The sequence below is a fragment of the Mixophyes fleayi genome, chromosome 4 (assembly GCF_038048845.1).
Source record: "Mixophyes fleayi isolate aMixFle1 chromosome 4, aMixFle1.hap1, whole genome shotgun sequence".
Taxonomy (NCBI): Eukaryota; Metazoa; Chordata; class Amphibia; order Anura; family Limnodynastidae; genus Mixophyes; species Mixophyes fleayi.
The window spans coordinates 316,063,911-316,087,464 of NC_134405.1; the positions used below are offsets into that span (position 1 = coordinate 316,063,911).

The 23,554-nt window shown below is 40.0% G+C and overlaps 1 long non-coding RNA gene across 1 annotated transcript; it reads left to right on the forward strand.

Moving 5' to 3' along the window:
* The first annotated feature begins 4,581 nt into the window (after positions 1 to 4,581).
* Positions 4,582 to 20,153, forward strand: LOC142152956 (uncharacterized). Its single transcript, XR_012691418.1, has 4 exons — positions 4,582 to 4,662; positions 13,677 to 13,760; positions 15,925 to 16,035; positions 19,281 to 20,153. It is a non-coding gene; the product is annotated as an uncharacterized LOC142152956 (long non-coding RNA).
* The last annotated feature ends 3,401 nt before the right edge of the window (positions 20,154 to 23,554 follow it).

The following is a 23,554-nucleotide window of genomic DNA, read 5'->3' on the forward strand; positions in this document are numbered from 1 at the left end:
ACTTACATGTGAAGTGATTTGTAATGAGACGGTCTTTAATCTGCCTTCCGCCCTCTGTGCTCTGCACATCACCAGATGTGACACGGACCACTTCTTCTTCACTGTCTACTGCAATAATCGGTGGGGTAAGTTGATGTAATGCTAGATTATGTATCAAACAGCCAGCCAGGATAATATCAGACCCCTTTTCAGGTGCATACATAGCCACCCCACCAGATTATTCTAGTAACCTGAACCTGGTTTACCAAAGTACAAAGGTACGCTATATAACACACCTCTACTAGTGGGTATGTGCCTCATTGAATTTGTGCTGTGCAGATGTCTGAGGATGCAGCAGAGGAGTCATCAGCCAGAAACCCATTCTTTATTTAGTAAATTTAGAATTGCTTTTACACTCTGTTAAGGGATTTGTTGCAATATTAAAATAAAAAACAACAAATGTGGAAATCAGTAAATAAATTGCATGGTGGGAAAACACAAGAGGAAAAAAAACCAAAAAAACACTGCAATTACAAGACACTGGCCTTTTAACATATGCAATCCCAAAGGAACAAACTTTGTACATGAAATGGCCCTTTCCCTTCTGTTCTGATTGACCAAATACCTGAAACAGCACACTGTTTGAACAATCTCGCCGCTCACAAGCAGCGCTTTAATTTTGGTCTTTTGAATGGCGGTTTTCCGGCGGCTTTATAAACCCCCTAATAGTAAATCCGGCTGTTTGTATGTTGAACATTGTTGAAACCGTCATGGCGCTTTATACAGAGGCGGGTTTGAAAACATCATTTCTGGCCGTTTGGACGGCGGGTTTAGCCTTAGTAAATCCGGCTATGGCTAAACCGCCGCCATACCCGCCGAAAGTCGGCCGGTTTACAAACACGCCTGTTAGTAAATCTAGCCCCAAGTCCCTTTGGAATGCCTTGAACCAAGTGGAAATTTATTTATACTTCTTTAGAAGAATTAATGGATATGAAACCATAAAAGAAACACACTAACATACTATTGCAAGATCTTTTATTGTACTATAAAAGCCATATTTACATTCTTTGTACTTTATACGCTGCATTGTCTCATTTCTGAATCTGGACATACATTTTCCTTAATTATGTTATTAAGCCACAACGTTAAAAGAAATCTACAGTATATATCTAAGTGAGCGATGAAGTGGCTGAGAAGTAATCACTGCTATTTTGACAGTGGATATTTCAACCATTAACAGTAACTTCATACTTACCTTTTTTTAATATTTCGCTAGTTTAGGAAATGTATGGGGAACCAAATGGTTGCTGATTCTCCATTTTAATGTATATCAATAAAGCTTTAATGCATATTTTATGTATATATTAATGAGATACAAGGTAAAAAACATTGAGTGCCCTTTATACACACTTCTTGTCTCCTTTTTTTATCTATAGTGAAACGAATAAAGTACCTGATCTACAAGTCCAACATACTTAGAGTAATTGCTTTGTTTCATCTCCTCCTTCAGTTTCTCAAGCTGCTTTTCCAAAAGTCTAATTAAGGGAATCACTTTACTCAAGCTAGCAGTGTCTGAACTCACTTCACAGGTGACTACTTTGAATGATTTCAGCACCTCGCACAACACGGAAAATATTCTCCACTGCGCTTGAGTAAAATACATCCCCCCTCCTCTCCCAATGTCATGGCTTGTGGAATAAGCGTGGATGGCTTTTCGCTGTTCCTCCATCTGCAGAAGCATATACAGGGTGGAATTCCACCTTGTCACCACCTCTTGCATCAGTTGGTGGCAGGGCAAATTAAATTGCTCTTGCAGCTGTTGCAATCTCCTACATGCTGTTGCCGAATGTCGAAAATGTCCAGATATTTTACGGGCCACAGACAGCATCTCCTGCACGTCCCTGACATTTTTTAAAAAGCTCTGCACCACCAAGTTTATTGTGTGAGCAAAACAGGGAATGTGATGGAATTCATCCAGCTGTAATGCTCTCACAATATTGGTGGCGTTATCAGAAATGATATATCCTGAGGCGAGTCCAGCAGGATTAGACATGTTCCAATGACATCCCTTAGTTTTTGTAAAAGATTTTCAGCTGTATGCCTCTTAGTGAAGCTGGTGATACACAGAGTAGCCTGCCTCTGACAAATGTGACGTACTTAGGTACATGCTTCTGCTGTTCCTGCTTGTGGAGGCGAATCACCAACCCGGTGGGCTGTCACAGTCATATAATCTTTAGTTTGCCCAGTTCCGCTTGTTCACATATCTGTGGTTAAGTGTACAGTGGGCAGAATGGCATTTTGTAGCCCAATAATTAAATTTTTATGAACCTTCTGGTAGAGGTGAGGAATAGCTTTTCTAGTAAAATGGTGTCGTGATGGAATTTGGTAATGGGGACACAAGACCTCAAGTAATTGTCTAAAACCAACTGCATTAATAGTGGATATTGGTCGCAGATCTAATACAAGTATAGTCACCATGGCGTCTGTGATACGCTTTGTGACTGGGTGAAAGCTTTCATACTTGCTTCCTCTTGCAAAGGATTGTTTAACAGTCAATTGTTGTAAACTACTAGTAGTCTTCTTCTTGGTCTGCTTCTGGGATGAAGATTCACCCCCAGCAGCAGCAGCAGCAGTGGGACTAACACTCAAGAATCCTTCTGAGGAATCCAGGATAGTGGAGGAGTCATCTAGCCTTAGCAACTTGGATGGAGGACTAACGATCTCTACTGAGCATATTGATGAGGACGGTGTTGTGGGTGTAGATTGCAGGTATCGGGATGTAGGTGAGAGAAGGGTCCTAGCTGATGATGGACTGCTTGTTGTTATTTTTTTAGCATAAGTTTCTGATTTTCCCAACAGCTTGCCATGAACTTGCTACAAATGGCATAACATAGATGAGGTTCCTAGATGGTTAAGGTCCCTACCTCTATTGACTGTGGCTTTACAAATGCTACACATTGCTGGACAACTGCTGTCAGGATTTGGGTAAAAATAATTCCACACATAAGAGGTGGATTTTTTGGAAAAAACTTTAATTCATGCACTAGATTGATTTTCCTTGCTAACCGTTCTTCCTCTGCTGAGCCACTCTGTCATTGGTTGCCTGCAATTCAATGAATCAAATAGAAAATTCTTCTACTAGCATACAAGACCATCAGCAAAATTGAACAAACACACATCTCCTCACTTGTCTCAAAATATCTCCCAACTCGTCACCTTCGTTCTACACAAGATCTGCATCTCTCATCACTTCCTCCCATTCTCGGTTACAGGACTTTTTTTCGGGCTGCACCCACTTTGTGGAATTCCCTTCCTCACACAATAATACTCCCACCTCTTGAGAGAAATTTATAATCTTCCTCAACCACCCTCTTAATCTCCCTAGATTACCCTGTTACCACCCTCTGCACAGTTAACACAAGACAACAACCTTGTGACCTACATTGCTGTGTGACTGATCACACAGTCCAAAAAGCACTTTTTCCCATTGTACTCAGGCTGGACCAATATGCAATATGTAGCACTCAACCTTATGTATCAAACTCCCATTGTCCCATAGATTGTAAGCTTGCGAGCAGGGACCTCCTACCTCTCTGTCTGTCTGTATTACCCAGTATTGTTTTATTAATGTCTGTTCCCAATTGTAAAGTGCTATGGAATTTGCTGACACTATATACATAAATGTTTATGATGATCCTTATGTAGTTACATGCAGTTACAGCATACTTACCAACTTTCTTCAGCTCTCTTCCTGGGAGCCTGCCAGTGGAGATGGGCGGGAGGGGGAAGGGGCGCCAAAAATTGTGTCATTTTGGCCCCGCCCCCTGTGACGTAATGACCTAATTTTGCCCACTTCACTAGGAAGTGGGGCACTTCCTAGTGAAGTGGGCAGAATTTGGGAGATTGCCACACTAACCCGGGAGTCCGGGAGACTCTCGCAAAATGCGGGAGTCTCCCGGACATTCCGGGAGAGTTGGCAAGTATGACTTACAGTACAAGTGACCAGTATCCATGTTTCTCTCGTTTGCTAAGTACAACATAAAAAAAGGTTAGCACTTCTGCCTTGCAGCACTGGGGTCATGAGTTCGATTCTCGACTATGGCCTTATCTGTGTGGAGTTGTATGTTCTCCCTGTGTTTGCGTGGGTTTCCTCCGGGTGCTCCGGTTTCCTCCCACACTCCAAAAACATACTGGTAGGTTAATTGGCTGCTATCAAAATTGACCCTAGTCTCTCCCTCTCTGTCTGTCTGTCTGTCTATGACTGTGTGTGAGTGTGTGTCTATATTAGCGAATTTAGACTGTAAGCTCCAATGCGGCAGGGACTGATGTGAATGAGTTCTCTGTACAGCGCTGCGCGATTAGTGGCGCTATATAAATAAATGATGATGATGATGATGAAGCCTTATTTAGGCAGCATTGCTTTTGTTTAGAAGCAAATCAATCTTTTACAACTCAATAAAAAGAAGCATTGTGTCACCAGCTTCCTAAAGTACAGGTAATTCAAGTTTATACAATCTTATCTTCACCCAATCCCAGTTCATGGTTGAGTTTACAGCTCATTTTTGTTTCCACCCATTTCCTGGCATTAGAATTTCTGTCTGCATTTCTCAGCTCATTATTCATCTTGGTGCAGAGCAACCGAGAGCTGCAGCAATCGCCGTAATCTCTGGACATCATTGACAGGTAACGCAACTTTTCTACAGTCTACTATTTCATTACTTTATTTTGCTCCATATTTTCTTACGCTCTTCGCACAGGATACTAATAAAGTATATTTAGTGTAGATATTGTTTGAAACATTGTATATTTGTTTGTATTTATTTTACACACAGGATTCATTGTGCAACTTTTGTTCTACAACTTGAGTACAGCATATTTGCACATGTAAGTTTAATAACGGCAGAGACATCAGCTCTTATGGACTTGTTGCTGCAGGTCTTTACTTATAAGTAATCCATACAATGCTTCATTAGTCTTTTGTATTGAAATCCACATTATGTATTTTAAAAGTCCTTGACAGCCTGTTCATCAGCTCGCTTCTATCCAATAAAATAGGTAAAAACAAATCAACATTTTAATACAACACAATAGAAAAACAGTTTGGTTGTTTTAGAATGCGGTGGGCTTGATTTATTAAGGAAAGTAAAGCAAAAAAAATGAGTAACTTTACACCTTGGCAGAACCATGCTGCATTGGAGGGGGAGCTACATTTAAAACATGGGGACACATTTATAGTTGAGAAAGGGCATGTCCTAGATCAACATTATATTTCACTGTACAAATATAGCTATGAAGTATTTGTGTGCTACATGAAAAAACAGCCAGTGTTTTCCTTATGTGCAAAATAATAAACTAATTTGCACCCCTTGCATTATACCATGGTTTTGTCAAGGAGAAAATGTACTTGTTTTTATGCCTTACTTTCCTTAATGAATCAGGTTCTGTATGTGTGTATGTGTCCACTTAACCCCTCATCTACTCTGCTCGCTATTCCTTCACTCCCCTGGCATCACCAGCTCCCTCTCGTGTCTGATTTGTCCACCCTCCCTTAGGATGTAAGCTCTTATGAGCAGGGCCCCTCTTCCCCCGTGTCTCCATACCTGTTCTTCTGCTCTGTCCTTACTCCTTATGGCTGTCCTGGAGTTACTGAAGCATTGGTACTTTGTGTTTATCGTTCTGTACTGTTTAACCCTGTACGGTCTACTGTTTGTACTATGTACGGCGCTGCGGAAACCTTGTGGAGCCCAACAAATAAATGATAATAATAATAATAATAATAATAATGTTGTTTTTAGTCAAATCATGAATAAAATCATCAGTCCAGTGACAGGTTTACTACCTCTATTGTCAAGATATGTAGCCAATAAAGGTATCACTCCTATAATACTTTAGTCTTTTTTGACACGAAAGTATTTAATATCACATATCTCTATTGTAAAAGAGAAGCAGCAATATGTTATAAAACATACACACTTTCACGCACAGCTGCTTATTGAGCTCCTGTGAAAGAGTAATAAACAGGATAAGGAGAGTAGGCGAGAAAGAGGGGGGTTTATATTCAGGCGCGGGCTGGCAATTTCAGCCTGGGGGGTGCACAGGCGACCTCATCACGCGACACGGGATGCGGCCGCGTCATTGATGATGCGGCCGCATCCCATGTCATGGGATGCAGCCGCCAGTGAAAATCGGCGATTTGGACTCTGCGGCCGGCCCTAACATCTTTGATTCTGTGCGATGCCCCCCTGCCCCCCGGCCCAGCTCGCCCCTGTTTATATTCTCTAGAATATTATCCTGTGTTGCATTCCATTGTATTGCTTTTATTAATATTATTGCAAGGAATTTTAATAAATGTCTAAACTTATTCCCATTTTTATAGAATAATCACAAGGTTAAATGAAAGAAACAAGTTTATAAGTCACAAGTGATTTTAATATATAATCTCCTGTAAATAATATATGTATAAGCATTTAGTTCTGATACTAAAATTTTAGTATTCGTTAGAAAAACATGTGTATTATAAGAAATAATGGAACCCTACTTTAAGTTATTTTAGAAATTAGAAGTGACTTGTATTAAAGTATGCTGCCTGTAAGCCCCGTTTTTTTGTTTGTGTAGTGGCTATGACATTGGTTATAGTGGTGGGTTGTATGGTTGGTCACAGAGATGAATATGAGCTCTGTCTCCGTCATGCATGTACAGACCAGTCAGTGTAATGTGAGAGGGGAAGGTCTATACCAGACAATCTGTGGCTCTGCAGGTGTTGTGAAACTACAAGCCCCAGCGTGTTTGCCAGTCGTTAACTAGACAATATCTGGCAGGGTATGTTGGGACTTGTAGTTTCACAACACCTAGAGAGCTGCAGGTTGTCCAGGCCTGGTCTAACCTTTGTTGCATCAGGGAGGAGGTCACTCTTTCAGAGCTAGAGGTGAAATTGAATGAAAATACACAAATGTCTGTCCAGAAGAAAGAAAGGGGATATTATGAACATTGAGTTGCAGTGCTAGAAAAGGTGAATAAGAGGCTGAAGTAAAAAAAATAAATAAAAGTAAAAGTGGTAGCTAGCAAGTGTGACTGCAAGGAAAACTAGCAATAAGAGAGGCTGCTGCAAAGCGAGACAGACAGGGTAACAAGGACTATTGGACTAAGCTGCTTTGCGCAATGAGAGCGCATTAATCTATAGCAAGGAAAGGATTGAGCAAGTACAGGTAATGGAAAAAAACAGGTAAAAGTACATTTGTACCACTGTTTAGTCAATGAAAGCATTGCTGATGAAAGGAGTTGGATACGGTTTTTCGATAGTGAAAAATCCAACACCAAGGAGACCTACAAATAAAAACCGAAATTAGTAAAAACCGATTTCAATATAAATATACTTGCCTGAAAATCGACGCTGCACATCTCCGATGGCACCAGAATGCTGACCGCAACTTATTCCGGATTAAAAGCTCTCCGGCACTATACTTTGATGTCATTGCGACTTCTATTAATGTTAATTTAAAGACGCAATGTCGGGTTAAGTGTTTAAACACTTAACCCGACATCCTGCATGTTTTTCTTTTAAAATAGGTTGCTCAATTGAGATTTGCTCCCCGGGCTAAAATTTGCCAACCCTCCAATGTCAAGAGCTATAGACATTTCTCAAATAGCAGCATACACTGTGGGCTATAAACAGGAGCGGATTGACCATAGAACTTACGAGGACTTTTCCCGGTAGGCCGGTGGCCTCAGGAATCGTTCTAATGTCTTTTTTTAGGGGGAAGGTGAAGATTTAAAGAAAATATTAATTAGTTATTTACATTTGGTGATTCTTCGGGCAAGTCTGCGGTCTCCTGGATTATTCTTTAATAAAGCTCCACCTTAATCCCTCCCGTTTGCCTCATTTTCAAAGCAGGGGCCATGCAGCCTATTGCTACAATACACAGTCCCTGCCTCCTCTCAGTTGGTCCCACCCCCCTCACACTCCACGCCTGACCCACTTCCTATGTACTGAGGCCACTCTGTGCTGTCCCTGGACATCTTATGGTAAGTCATTTTTTAGAAACTACAGGTACACACACTATACACACATACACAGATACAGATAGTGGGTACACGTACATCAGCAACCATATACTGGTACAGGCACTGGGTACATATACATTGGGCACACATATACTGGTACAGGCACAGGGCACACATATACTGGGACAGACACAGTGGACACACATATAATGGGACAGACACAATGGGCACACATATACTGGGACAGACAAAGTGGGCACACATATACTGGGACAGACAAAGTGGGCACACATATACTGGGACAGACACAGTGGGCACACATATACTGGGACAGACACAGTGGGCACACATATACTGGGACAGACAAAGTGGGCACACATATACTGGGACAGACAAAGTGGGCACACATATACAGGGACAGACAAAGTGGGCACATATATACTGGGACAGACACAGTGGGCACACATATACAAGGACAGACACAGTAGGCACACATATACAGGGACAGACACAGTGGGCACACATATACAGGGACAGACAGTGGGCACATATATACAGGGACAGAAAGTGGGCACACATATACAGGGACAGACACAGTGGGCACACATATACAGGGACAGACACAGTGGGCACATATATACAGGGACAGACACAGTAGGCACACATATACAAGGACAGACACAGTGGACACACATATACAGGGACAGAAAGTGGGCACACATATACAGGGACAGACACAGTGGGCACACATATACTGGGACAGACACAGTGGGCACACATATACAGGGACAGACACAGTAGGCACACATATACAGGGACAGAAAGTGGGCACACATATACTGGGACAGACACAGTGGGCACACATATATAGGGACAGACACAGTGGGCACACATATACAGGGACAGACACTGGGCACACATATACAGGGACAGACACAGTAGGCACAAATATACTGGGACAGACACAGTGGGCACACATATACAAGGACAGACACAGTGGGCACATATATACAGGGACAGACACAGTAGGCACACATATACAGGGACAGACAGTGGGCACACATATACAGGGACAGACACAGTAGGCACACATATACTGGGACAGACACAGTGGGCACACATATACTGGGACAGACACAGTGGGCACACATATACAGGGACAGACACAGTGGGCACACATATACAGGGACAGACACAGTAGGCACACATATACTGGGACAGACACAGTGGGCACACATATGCAGGGACAGACACAGTGGGCACATATATGCAGGGACAGACAGTGGGCACACATATACAGGGACAGTAACAGTGGGCACACATATACAGGGACAGACAGTGGGCACACATATACAGGGACAGACACAGTAGGCACACATACAGGGACAGACAGTGGGCACATATATATGGGGACAGACACAGTAGGCACACATATACAAGGACAGACACAGTGGGCACACATATACTGGGACAGACACAGTGGGCACATATACAGGGACAGACACACTGGATACACATATACAGGGACAGACACAGTAGGCACACATATACAAGGACAGACACAGTGGGCACACATATACTGGGACAGACACAGTGGGCACACATATACACAGACAGACACACAGGACACACATATACAGGGACAGACACAGTGGGCACATATACAGGGACAGACACACCTGACACACATATAAAGGGACAGACACAGTGGACACACATATACTGATGCTCTTTGTACTATATGGAGTCAGTAGGACGGTCTCTGTATTGTGGTCACAAGAATGCTCCCTGCATTATATGTCGGTCACTAGGATGTTCTTTGCAATGTATATGTATAACTAATACTGGCCAAATTATCATGCAGAACAGTATAAACCTTGTAATACATTTTGTATGGCACATCCATGGGAGTATCTTCAATTAATTCAAAAAATAAAAGTTTTTTTTTTAATTGTTCCTGCTAGTGTGTTTACAAGTTATCACAGTTTTATTTATAAATATGTGTTTATCTTTGAAATCCCACCCCTAAAGCAAAGAAGAGGTACAAAGGACACTGGGAGGAATAAAGGGCATTTGGACCTTTTTTTGGGGGTTAGGGCACATACCACCATGTTTGTGACACCCTAAAGTTTTGCATACAGGTGGGCAGAGGCAATGTGCTTTTTTCTTTCATTTATAGTGTTAGAGAGACTTTTGAACCGATGGGAGACCCAAGTACTATTAAATTAATACGAACGCTGGGAACTCTGCTGAATTAAGCTGCTCCACTCCCATTACCGTTGTGTGTACTGTGCCCACTGGTATGCTGACTCTGCATACTTGTGTTTGCTTCACCTACTAATGATTCGCATACCTGTGTGATAGCTCCGCCAACTGTGATAGGCGGGCTCCGCCTATCATTGCGTATTGCTTTTGCCTCACCTAAAATGGATGTGGCTGGTGCAAATGGTGTGCTAACTCCGCCTGCAATTGACCCCGTCTACCCCGCCTACACGAGGCCACTTTCATCATTTTTTCCAGGGCCGCTCTAATTTTCCAATCCGCCCCTAGCTATATCATTGATCACTATGGAAAAACAACATTGCCCTACATCCACCCTCCGGGAAATGCTGTGGTAGCTCAGGTGGGTGAAAGTACCCACGTACTCCCAAGTTCTATCTCTAATTAATGTATTGTTAGGTAGGTTTAGTACTAAATGGGGACAAGTTGCTGATGTTTACTTCCAGTAATGTGTTAATATATATTACTTAACAAAAGATAAGAGACTCACTTACGTGAATTAACGTACAGATGGGGCAATATAGCATCTGTCAGGTGGTAAAAAAAAAATTTAAACTTGCAGTGTTGTTTGTAGAGCCTGCCTTAAGGCATGCTGCACTCACATGTGTGTATGTGAATGTGCAGTGCAATGGCAGCAGGATCCAGCACATTTATCTCCTATGGAGAAGACCCAATTGTGGTACAAAGAGGACGCTCCGTCTGTACTACTGCTGTATGTTTGATAACAAGTGTGACTTTGATTGTAAAACGTTTCCGATTTTTAAGCTGTTGATGACCACTTGCCTTATGTCCAAACGTGTAACCATGCAGCCCTTCATCTCTGCTTACACCATACACTGCCACACTGTATCCCCTGTCCTTTAGCCAAACCTTTATCTATTCCACTGTCTTTGTGGAAGATCCAAGGATGATCTGTTGGTGCCTGTTAACCTAGGTATGGAGCCAAAAACATCCATTAGGTTTCTGTGAAACAATCTCCTAGCAGTAAACCCATGCTGCCTTCAATCGTGTCATTTGTTTGACTCTAAATAGTCAATCATTTTAAGTTCGGTTAATGGTGCTGCCTGCACTTCTCTTAGTTCTTTCGATACTCCTGGATGTTTACCTTATGGCCCTATATATATATATATATATATATATATATATATATATACATATATATACAAGTTAACCCGTGCATGATACTCATGCATTCTAGTCAAATCAAGCTACTTAAGGTGTTAAAAAGGTTCTTGTCATGCATTTGGGCTATAGCCCAGGCCTCCTCAGGGGAAGAGCGTTACTTCCCGACGTAAGCGCCATTTTTTAACATGGTTTTGTCCACATGTCACCACCTCATCATTCTTCTCCATCACCTCATCCTTCATTTTCATCGCCACATTTATACAGATGTCTATCCAGACACAGGGATCTCTCTCAGCGGTCCTGACTATCACACTCCTTTCACTCTGTCACCCCCGGCAACCACCAACCACTCCCCACTGTCACCCCCGGCAACCACCAACCACTCCCCACTGTCACTTCTCCTTCAAGAAATATATATATATATTTTTTAAATCTTTATAAACACTTTTAACAATTAACAAATTAAATTAACAAATTAAAAACATCTTAGTATACCAAATTTCAGCCCTTTCTGAATTTTTTTTCCACACACACTAAGAATTTAGTAGGTCAGTGTATAACTCCGCCCAGCAGGTGGCGCTGCAGCTTGGTTTTATTTTTTCCACACACACACACAGACAGACTAACACACGCCACTAGGCATTTATATATTAGATATATATATATATATATATATATATATATATATATATATATATATATCTATAATGATAAAAATATACATTGTGCCTCAAGATAACACTCACAGTCTTTATATGGTATAGATACCAATCACAAGTCCGTGATCTTTCACAATGTCCTTATAAATTTCTTGTAGCACTAGCGGTGTGTAGCCACGCGTCTTCCCCACTTTCAGACTGATCTACACGGGTAAACCATTATCTAAACCATCAAACAGACGGGGTCACTTCCATAGTGAATTATTTTCATGCATTAGTTAAAATCACATATAAAAATACACGTATCAGAGATCCTTCAAGTATTGGCATGTAGGATATTAATTGTCAAGATGTCGTATATGCTCGTAAATAATTACTGGCAGTTCTCACAGCTAGTACACCTTGAACCCTCTACGCGTTTCGTATAAAACAACTTCGTCAGGAGTTGTGTGTGTATATATATATATATATATATATATATATATATATATATATATATAATAGATGGAGGTGGATTCACTCAAATATCTACCAAACAAAGAAACAAAAAAGTGCTGTGCATAGTCCGTATAGTAAATTGCATGTCCTCAATTGTTCAAATAAAAATGAACAGTCCAGCTCCAGCAAGCCAGGGTACAAAATTACAAAATTGTATTGCATTGACTGATTCATTCCCATTTAAATTCTAATAGGGGAAACAGATATTTTTATTTAATCTTTATTTTCATAGGACCAGTGCTTTTTTTGTAAAAAAAAAAAAAAGATGCCGGAGCTCACCTCTTTCTGCCCCCTTATTTTTCTGTAGCCGTCTCTTTCAGCCCCCCTCGTTTTTCTGTACCCCTCTCTTTCTGCCCCCTCATTTTTCTGTAGCCCTATCTTTCTGCCCCCTCATTTTTCTGTAGCCCTCTCTTTCTGCTCCCCTCATTTTCTGTAGCCCTCTCTTTCTGTGCCCCTCCCCTGCTTTCTGTAGTCTGTACTTACCTTCTATGCTTCTTTTCTCGCTTCTCTGCTTGATCGCGGCTCCTCTCACTGGCAGCGTTGTGACATCACATGACCCAGTCCAAGGAGGCCCACTATAAGACTGGCCCGGGGGCACATGCCCCCAAGGCCCCCAGCCCAGCCTGCCCCCTGGGCCTGATTTATTAAGGAAAGTAAGGCAAAAAAATTAGTAAGTTCTCTCCTGGACAAAACCATGTTACAATGCAAGGGGTGCAAATTAGTTTATTATTTTGTACATAAGTTAAATACTGTTTGTGTTTTCATGTAGCACATAAATACTTGATAGCTTATTTTTACACTGAAATATAAAGTTTATCTAGGACATGCCCTACCTCAATTACAAATCTGTCCTCAAATTTTAAATTTAGTCCCCCCTCCAATGCAACATGGTTCGGCCAAGGTTCAAAGGTACTCATTTCTTTTACTTTACTTTCCTTAATGAATCAGGCCCTACAGGCCAAACAATAGATTAAACTATAGTCAAGCTGGTGAAGAGGCCGTCCACTTCCCGTATAATGTACTGCTCTCACTCAGAATCAGTAGGAAGAGACATAAAGAGGAGACATTACTAAAATACTCTGAAAAACACTGTTGTAGAGAATTTCAATTATATTTTAAATATTCTATTTGCAGCTGGGAAACGGAACTTTGATCCCAAAAAAATGTCTGACGATAAAACAAAGGGTAAATATAAGCAAACAGCCTCAGTCCTTAGCGGTAAGTAAAACAGGTACTGTAATTATATTTATAACATCTCTTTTTTTGCGCACTAATATCTACAAAACAACTGCATAGCTCGAATGCACAAGAGTCATAAACTAAGTGAAAATGTGTTTTGGAAGTACAGGCTGATACCAGATTTCAAATTCCACATTACCATTCAAAAAAATGTAAACAAGATAACTGTGTTGATCTTCCAGAATCAACCTTGTTTAAAATTTAACCCGTTATACATTAACTTATACTGTATGTATCAAACATATTGTGTAACTATAGTCTGAAAGTTCCATGAGAAAATGCACATAAAGGGCCTAATTCATCAAGGCACTCATACTGAGCGCAACGTGCTTTTGTTTTAAGTACGCACGGAATTCGGGCATACGTAAATTCAACAAAGGGGAGATCAGAAGATACGTGCGTTAATGAATTCGGGTGTAGGTCTGCTGTGTTCTACTACACAAGACACTGTAGGATATGTCCAATACCTATGCGGATTATAAAGTCACAAAAAATGCCCCTACTGTACATTGACTATGGAAGAACGCTCCTTCTCTGCCCTGTTCCCTCCCAGAGATCTTAAGCCGTAGTAAGCAATCCTTTGCATACGAAGATGAATTCAATGTTGATGCGTTTAGTTGTGTATGGCCTGGTTCGCAGATCAAATTTGCAGATTATACGCAAAGACCCCATTACCGTTCCTTAATGATTCAGGTCCACTGTTTCCAAACAATTCTACATGTCTACCAGGATGCTCAGGTCTAGTGAGGCAGAATTACAAGACAACAGACTGTCACTTGTTTCATAGTTTCCTACTACAATGTTTTTTTTTTCTTATGTTTCTATTGGTGTGTTTATTTGTATTTTACCAATGAAATGCGTTTGGAGTTCTTTTCTGTGACAATGGGAGAGTACACAGGAAAAGCATCCTTGGGAGTTGCAAAAAGGGGCCTACTTGTCATGCAAACATGTGTCTAAAATAAGGAATAAAGTAAAAGGGAGGTTACTCTACAATTCAACATGGTAAGAGTTCACCTTTTGAGGAGGAAGTCAGTTTTTTGGTGAACCAATATTCATGAGAATACAACCTTTCAATTCACTAAGAACTAGTGTCTGAAAATTGGCCTTGAAGTGTCTCAGTGATGTCACTGGATCCATTTGAATTGATAATCTGCATTCTCTTGAGTCCTAGATCAGCCTGCAAAATGGCTGCTTCCATTGTGTGTAGATGACAGGTGCACGTGAGGTGCAAGTGTGACCTACAGAAGAAGTAGCTAATGAATACAGTAGACAAGAAGAAGATCATTAAGATCACTTAGGAGTCAGAAAATATGTGGACCCACAATGCGTTGTTATGTGTGCAAATGCTTGTCTGCCAATGCATTTAAGGTACATGCCTACTTCAACAGTATTTAGCAACAAAACTATAAAAGCATTATGCGTCTAGTTTTGTGCATTGGCAGATAAACCTGAAAAGAAGTAGGGTGGAAACAGTAAGAAGTGGCACATCAAAGTCCAACCTCCTAAAATTTCATTAATTTCAACTTTTCCATTTTTCTCCTAAAATACTGCTAATTCATAGCACTAGTGAATCATGAGTGAGTCAGGGGACATTGGGACATTGAAGTGCACCTAAAAATGTGCTTCCCAATAGAAATGTAACCAGAAAATGCAAAATTCCCATTATAATTATAGAGACAATACCTGATCTCCAGGAACTCAAAGTTGACAGAAAATCCAAGGACTTTTGTGGCCTTGGATCCCCCTTACAAATCAGGGTAAGCCTCTGTAGATGTGTCCTATTCAACTCCCTATCTCATTTAAATAATCCTCTTGCAAAATTAATTGCACCTAGCAAGGAATGCTCTCAATCTGCCCCCCCCCCCACCGCCATCGGCTGGTGCAAAATTTTACACCCCACAAATGCCACCATCTTGGCCTCTAGATCCAAATGCCCCACCCCCCAAAAAAATACTAGGCACATTTACATAACAATGGACAAGTCCCAAAAGAGCACTTGTGCTATGGATTTCCTCTTTTGTGATCTATAAAGAACCTTCTCTTTTTATAGTCTTTATCAGATGGTCTCATGAAACCAGTAATGAATTGCGTAATCAGCACATTATAAATATAATAATATATAATTTATTTTTTGATAATCAAGTATTTCAAAGACTGGCACAAAGTATGAAAAGACGTCAGAATATAAAGAGCAAAGAAAACAAAGAGACTGAAGAAAGGGCCATGACAGATGGAACAAAAGTCTCCTAAACAGGTGAGAATTTTTAGGTTTTTACTGATAGTCCAAAAGTAACTAAACCATTAAAGGAAATGTATTATATTGACAGGCACCATTAGCATGGTCTAAAGTTACCCGCATACCTGTTCAGATGCTATAACAGAGGCTGTAATTTATGAGATTTGCTTGTCGGAAATGACAATGCGTAGTGTGCTTCTACTGGTGACTTGGCTGTTTCAGATGCATTTCCTGAACTTCCTGCAGTTATCTCCTGACAGGTGATTCGTTTTGCCACCCACATGCTTCCAGAGAAGTCGTATTAAAACACACTTTGTCTTGTACCAACACTTACATAATTACATTATAATTGTTGTTGCTTTGTATCACGTCACAGTACTGCACAGTACTGCACAGCACTGGACAGCACTGGACACGGTGGGGGAAACACAGTGTATACATAACAAAAAGGGACATAAAAGGTCCAAAAATATGTGCATATGTGAAAAAGAATTTGGAAGTCCCTGCTCACAATCTCAGGGATTTACAGTCTATTTTAAGTAGAGAGGATAGAAACATAAGGATGGCTTATTATAGGAACTAGAACTCCGACAAGAGTGAACAAGGAAAACTTGTCCACCAACCTTTGCTGTGTGGCTATAGATACTATCTTGCCATTATCTCGCAAAAGTGTCAAGGTCATACAGTAATATAACTTGATGCACACTTGCCTACTTAATTTACCTGATCTTCCTGCGAGGAGGTATAGGTACTCTTACTCCCCATAAGCTCTAGTTTTACATAATGACATTCCTGTCAGTTTTGAGATTTTATGATAAACCCTATGATCTTGAATTTGTTGTTTGTGGAATATCACCATCATCATTTATTTATATAGAGCCACTAATTCCGCAGCGCTGTACAGAGAACTCATTCACATCAGTCCCTGCCCCATTGGAGCTTACAGTCTAAATTCCCTAATATAGACACACAGACAGACAGAGACAGACAGATATGGACAGACTAGGGTCAATTTTTGATAGCAGCCAATTAACCTACTAGTATGTTTTGGAATATACGCTTTAATGTGTGTGTGTGTGTGTGTGTGTGTGTGTGTGTGTGTGTGTGTGTGTGTGTGTGTGTGTGTGTGTTTGTGCGTGTGTGTATTTTATATATATATATATATACAAGTTAACCCGTGCATGATACTCATGCATTCTAGTCAAATCAAGCTACTTAAGGTGTTAAAAAGGTTCTTGTCATGCATTTGGGCCATAGCCCAGGCCTCAACCACCAACCACTCCCCACTGTCACTCCCGGCAACCACCAACCACTCCCCACTGTCACCCCCGGCAACCACCAACCACTCCCAACTGTCACTTTTCCTTCAAGAAATATATATATTTTTTTTTTAAATCTTTATAAACACTTTTAACAATTAACAAATTAAATTAACAAATTAAAAACATCTTAGTATACCAAATTTCAGCCCTTTCTGAATTTTTTTCCCACACACACTAAGAATTTAGTAGGTCAGTGTATAACTCCGCCCAGCAGGTGGCGCTGCAGCTTGATTTTATTTTTTCCACACACACACAGACACAGACAGACAGACTAACACACGCCACTAGACATTTATATTTTATATATATATATATATATATATATATATATAGTGACAAAGGAAAACTGCAGGCTGAGGATGCAGAGAGAGTTAAGTGTACACACACACACACATGCGCACACACACACACACACACACACACACACACACACACACACACACACACAGGAATACAGGTGGAGCACCTGGGCCTAATCAATTAAGGAATCAGCTAGTGCAGTGCTTGGGGGGAAGCATAAATAGCTGACTTGTGCTGTGGGTGGGAACACCGGTGCCAACAAGTGTCCAGTGTCCAGTTGGAGATCTAACTGTAATAGCCAGTGATAGGGCAATGGGGCTTTGTAAATATTTTGAATATTACAGGTGTGACTGCTGAACACACTGCAGAAGCTATATTATCCATCCTGACAAGAGAATAAAACAGTGAATTTATATATATATATATATATATATATATATATATATATATATATATATATCCTAATATTAAAAAAACACAATATAGTTCAAGTTTGCGCTGGTACAAACACAAATGCCAATTCACTGACATACAACAGTTCAATAAAAAGATTTTCTTTAAAATGACGTGCTCTGTCTTCTTATATTATGTGTTCTTCGCTATTCCTCCCATATCGCCATGTAAAAGAGAAGAATACAGAACATACTGTAACCCTTGTATACAGGAATAATAGCAGAAATAAAGAAGAGCACCTAATATAAAACAGAACATGTCATTTTAAAGAAAATCTTTTTATTGAACATTGAATTGCTATATGTGTTTGCACCAGTGCAAACTTGGACTATATTGTGTGTGTTTGGTGCTCGATGTATTAATGCTGTGGGGTGACATTGTTATAAATCCAGTTGCAGCAGGTGTGTGGGAGCGCAGGAAAATTCAGAACAGTTGTCGATTTTGTACTTATCCTAATATGACTCTTTACATTATATAGGTATTTGCATCTGGCTTATAAGGTCTTCATGTACCATAGCATTATATATATCTATAGTTGTATTTTAATTGAAATTATTACATACTTTTAAATAAAATAATATTGTTTTTTTAAAATAAACTAGGAGTTTAGATCGTTATTCTGCCATAGTCATTCTAAGTTATAATACCATACTTGTGTTTAATTTCTATTTAATTGACGCCCCTAATTGTGAATATATGTTTAGTTCCCTCCCCACTGGCAAACATGACCATAACACATCATCAGTTTCCTGATTCCATGTTCAGCCTAGCGGGAACAGTGTCCTATAGCCATATTTAGAATATTCCTGGTTGAATGGGGCAGCTTCAGTCCATTATCAGCTCCATCCCTGGTTAGTAGACCTATGCACACTGCACAGATCACTGCATGTGGAAGTAGGGTGATATGTATGGCGAGGGGAGAGGCAGATAGTAAAAAAATAACAATGTTATGAAATAAATAACGTAGAAAGGTGATATCAGTGAGAACATAACCTTACAACAGATTGCACTTTATGTAATTGGAACCCTCAGAGTTTGCATAAAATGTACACAGATGTGTGTTATATAAAGTATGACTAATGACGTGTATAAGATCTAGGCAGTATAATTTGCTGTGACAGAATTAAGGGTATTCTGCAGTAAATCACAGGATGTAAGCTGATCTGTACGTCATTTCTATGTTTCTAGGAAATTCCTGAAGCTTAAGAACCTGATTTTGCAAGTCGAAAAATGCAGGATATGTTTCCTCAAAGCATTATATTCACAATCAATTACTCTTAACCAAGTAATTTATCACTAACAACATGGATGCCTAATTCCTTCTGCATTACCACCAAACAAAGATCATGCTTTAAATTTATTCATACTTCAAGACTTTTCATACCTCCGCTCTGGACGAAAAAAGTGGATTTGTCTTGCTGATGAAGTGGACGGGGCAAGAACTATAAACCAACATTTAAAGTTTGCCCCTTACCAACATTTAAAGTTTGTCCCCTTACCAACATTTAAAGTTTGCCCCCTTACCAACATTTAAAGTTTGCCTCCTTACCAACATTTAAAGTTTGCCCCTTAAATTAGGTTTTGCTGTGTATTTTGAATGAGGCGTATGTTTGATGATGTGTGAGAATTGTCTGCTCTTTCGGGAGACCGGGAGAACCTCCCATTATTTGGGAGCCTTCCGAACATTACAGCAGAATAGAACTATAAATGTCCTATTCTTTTACACAATAACAATTCACTGATGATAAATGTGATTATGATGTATCATAGATTTGGGTGAAATTGTTGCAAAATTTTGTGCAAACCAAGTTCCACGGTGGAACAGGGCATTTTACAGAGGCGCAAATTTCCGGCCATATAATTTGGTAAATTCACATTTCACAGAATTTATGTTTATAGGTGGAGTGATGACAATTCATTCTGCTGTGGGGTGTGTTTGGTAGGACTAAGAACACTTAATGCCAAAGTACAGCAGTCAAATGTACAAAATTTCATGGCCAAATACGGAACAGTGATAGTTATTCATGTCACAATGTAACATTTTACCATCTCCACCCATGTGCTTTCCTGTGTAAATAAGGTAATTTGTATACAAATAGGAGCATTAGGTCACAACACAGCATTTGCACTGTTTGCCCTGTGTATTTTCTTCCTGTTTTCTTGTATTTTCTTTCTGTTAAAATGTTGAATAATCATCTGCACACAGATTGTTCTACTTCAAACTATATGTAACACATTCCCTTGCTTTGAAAACTCTAATATTTCAACAATTATACTCTCATATTTGAGAGTTTCCTGATTAAAACAAAAAATGCTGTAGTTAGAAAGTACCTTTTTAATAGAGAGTGTTTGTGTTGGCTGTTTGTTACTTGTACATTATATTAAAGATTTGTAGATGATTTAAAAGTGAGATTGTCATTGTTTTTATAATAACATACATAAAGTAATCTAGAAGTATAAATGAGCACTTAGTTTGCCACTTAAATTATGTTGTTTTTTCCTATCTAATATATATAAGCCTAGTGGTGTGTGTGTTAGTCTGTGTGTGTAAAAAAAAAACAAAAAAAAAAACAAGCTGCAGCGCCACCTGCTGGGCGGAGTTATACTCTGACCTACTAAATTCTTAGTGTGTGTGTAAAAAAAACTCAGAAAGGGCTAACATTTGGTATACTAAGATGTTTTTAATTTGTTAATTTAATTTGTTAATTGTTAAAAGTGTTTATAAAGATTTTAAAAAAATATATATATATTTCTTGAAGGAGAAGTGACAGTTGGGAGTGGTTGGTGGTTGCCGGGGGTGACAGTGGGGAGTGGTTGGTGGTTGCCGGGGGTGACAGTTGGGAGTGGTTGGTGGTTGCCGGGGGTGACAGTTGGGAGTAGTTGGTGGTTGCCGGGGGTGACAGTTGGGAGTTGTTGGTGGTTGCCGGGGGTGACAGAGTGAGGAGTGTGATACTCAGGACCGCTGAGAGAGATCCCTGTCTGGATAGACATCTGGATAGATGTGGCGATAAAGATGAAGGATGAGGTAATAGAGAAAAATGATGAGGTGGTGACATGTGGACAAAACCATGTTAAAAAAGGGAGCTTGCATCGGGAAGTAACGCTCTTCCCCTGAGGAGGCCTGGGCTAGGCCCAAATGCATGACAAGAACCTTTTTAACACCTTAAGTAGCTTGATTTGACTAGAATGCATGAGTATCATGCACGGGTTAACTTTTATATATATATATATATATATATATATATATATCAATAAAAAGTGCCGCTCAAAGCAGTATTGTATAGATAAATATAGTCCAATCCCACTATAGCATCTCTTCCACGTAAGGAGGCAGCCTTCCTTCAATATGGTTGGTAAGTCCGTAATAAATTAGGATAGGTACAACAAAGGATGTAGGCGCAAATTGATTCAATGTTTTTCAGAGTGAGTAGTCTGAACTTGTGGATAATTCAATATAGCAGTACAATATCCAAGTTCCTGGGTAATTTTCAAACACCATATACCTTTACTCCAGGTTTGCATACATACAAAGGAAGACAGAATACCAGAAAGGTCAGATGGCTAGTGTGCTATGGTGATATCCCGTCACCTCTTTTGTGCACACCACAAAGATAAGATATTGCTTAACTGTAGAATCTTCTGGTATGGATGCTCACACCCGGATCACTCAGTCAGACGATATAGAGGAAACAAAACATGTTCCACATAGTGTAGTATATTCAAATAAAATGTATTTATTCACAAGGGATATAAAGTGCATGCTTACAATGTAAACAATTAAAACAGCTTATCTGTAGTCTCATAATGGTCTTTAGTCACCACAGCCGTGGATGCAACCTCAGGAAACCTTTAGTATCAGTTAGCTGAATTGTAACCAATAAACAAAGGAACTGGTGTCCCTCTGCCTCAACGCGTTTCAGCTGTAAGACTTCTTCAGGAGGATAGCAAAGCATGTCTAACCTACTGAGCATGCGCGGCCGTCCCGCGATCATGCAAGTTAATTGAGCTAATCTCTTGTACAGAGCTTAGGGTATAGCGATAGGTGAGTGGAGGTATAGATCAATTGGGGCATTAAAACACAATAAGCCACCATAGTGGTAGATTAATTCCGGAATAAGTCCGTTGGCCATCTTGTTTAAGGGCACCAGTGAACCCAGGTAATATTAGGACACTAGAGCGGCCATTTTAGAGAAGGGAAAAAGGATCATACCCATACTTGCCAACTTTAAGAGGCAGCTGTCCGGGAGGGGGTCCGTCGAGGGGGCGTGACCTCGCGTGGTGCACCGTTAGGCTCTGCCCCCTGTCAATCATTACCCATTTTAGCCAATCGCTGCAGGGGGCGGGGCCACGATGCAGCGTTTAGCCTCGCCCCCCGCCATCTTCAACAGCGGCGACTTGGGGATCCGGGATTTTTGCCTGCTCTTTTGGGAGTCCGGGAGAACTCCCAAAAATTCGGGAGTCTCCCGGACATTCCGGGAGAGTAGGCAACTATGATCATACCCCTCTAACATCAACAATCAGTACTCTGTACATTAACTGTAATAAGAGTATCATAATGTAAACTTTTGCAAGATAATCTATATATATTTTACCAACATGTACATCCTTACTAAATGTTACATGAAAATATATATACATAAATAAGATAATACAGAATATGTAACAAATATATAAAAATAATTGGAAACATAACATCTCACGTCTCGACTGTGTAGTTTAAATATCACCACCTTTAGGGCCCAGACATACATTTTCTATTCCCTTAAACTTGAGGTGGATGGGATCTGAATTATGTACAGTAATAAAGTGTTTAGAAACAGAATGTGACTCTATTTTGTTCATAATATTGCGGACGTGTTCTTGTATACGTAGTTTAAGTGGTCTTTTAGTCTTGCCTACGTATTTTAAACCACAGGAACACTTAAGCAAGTAAATAACAGTGAGTGTCTGACAATTCATGAATTGCTTGATATTATACTTCAGACTGTTATCATGGTTATAGAATACTTTCTTTTCTAAGTTTGCAAACTTACAGACATTGCAATGGTTACATTTGTTGAACCCTTTATTCTCCAGAAATGTTTTAGTACTATTATTAATCTCAGGTATCATACTTGGAGCCAGGGTATCTTTAAGATTCCTGCTTTTTCAAAAATCTATGTCAGGTCTGGCAGGCAGAATAGTTACTAGTATTGGGTCCATCATTAAAACATCCCAATGCTATATTTATATTAGTTTGTATGGCTTATCTTACATTATATTTTACAGCGGGTGACTGAGCACTGGGCATGACATTAAGCATATGCGGAAGGTTAAGATGCCCATTGCGGTACCAGCCATCATTCTTGAATTATTACCAGTAATGTGTGCATTTTGTTATCTTTCAGTTTATAGATTATTGTATAAACAAATTACATAAAATTAATGTTTATAAAGGCCAGTCATGTGCAGCTGCAACTCTT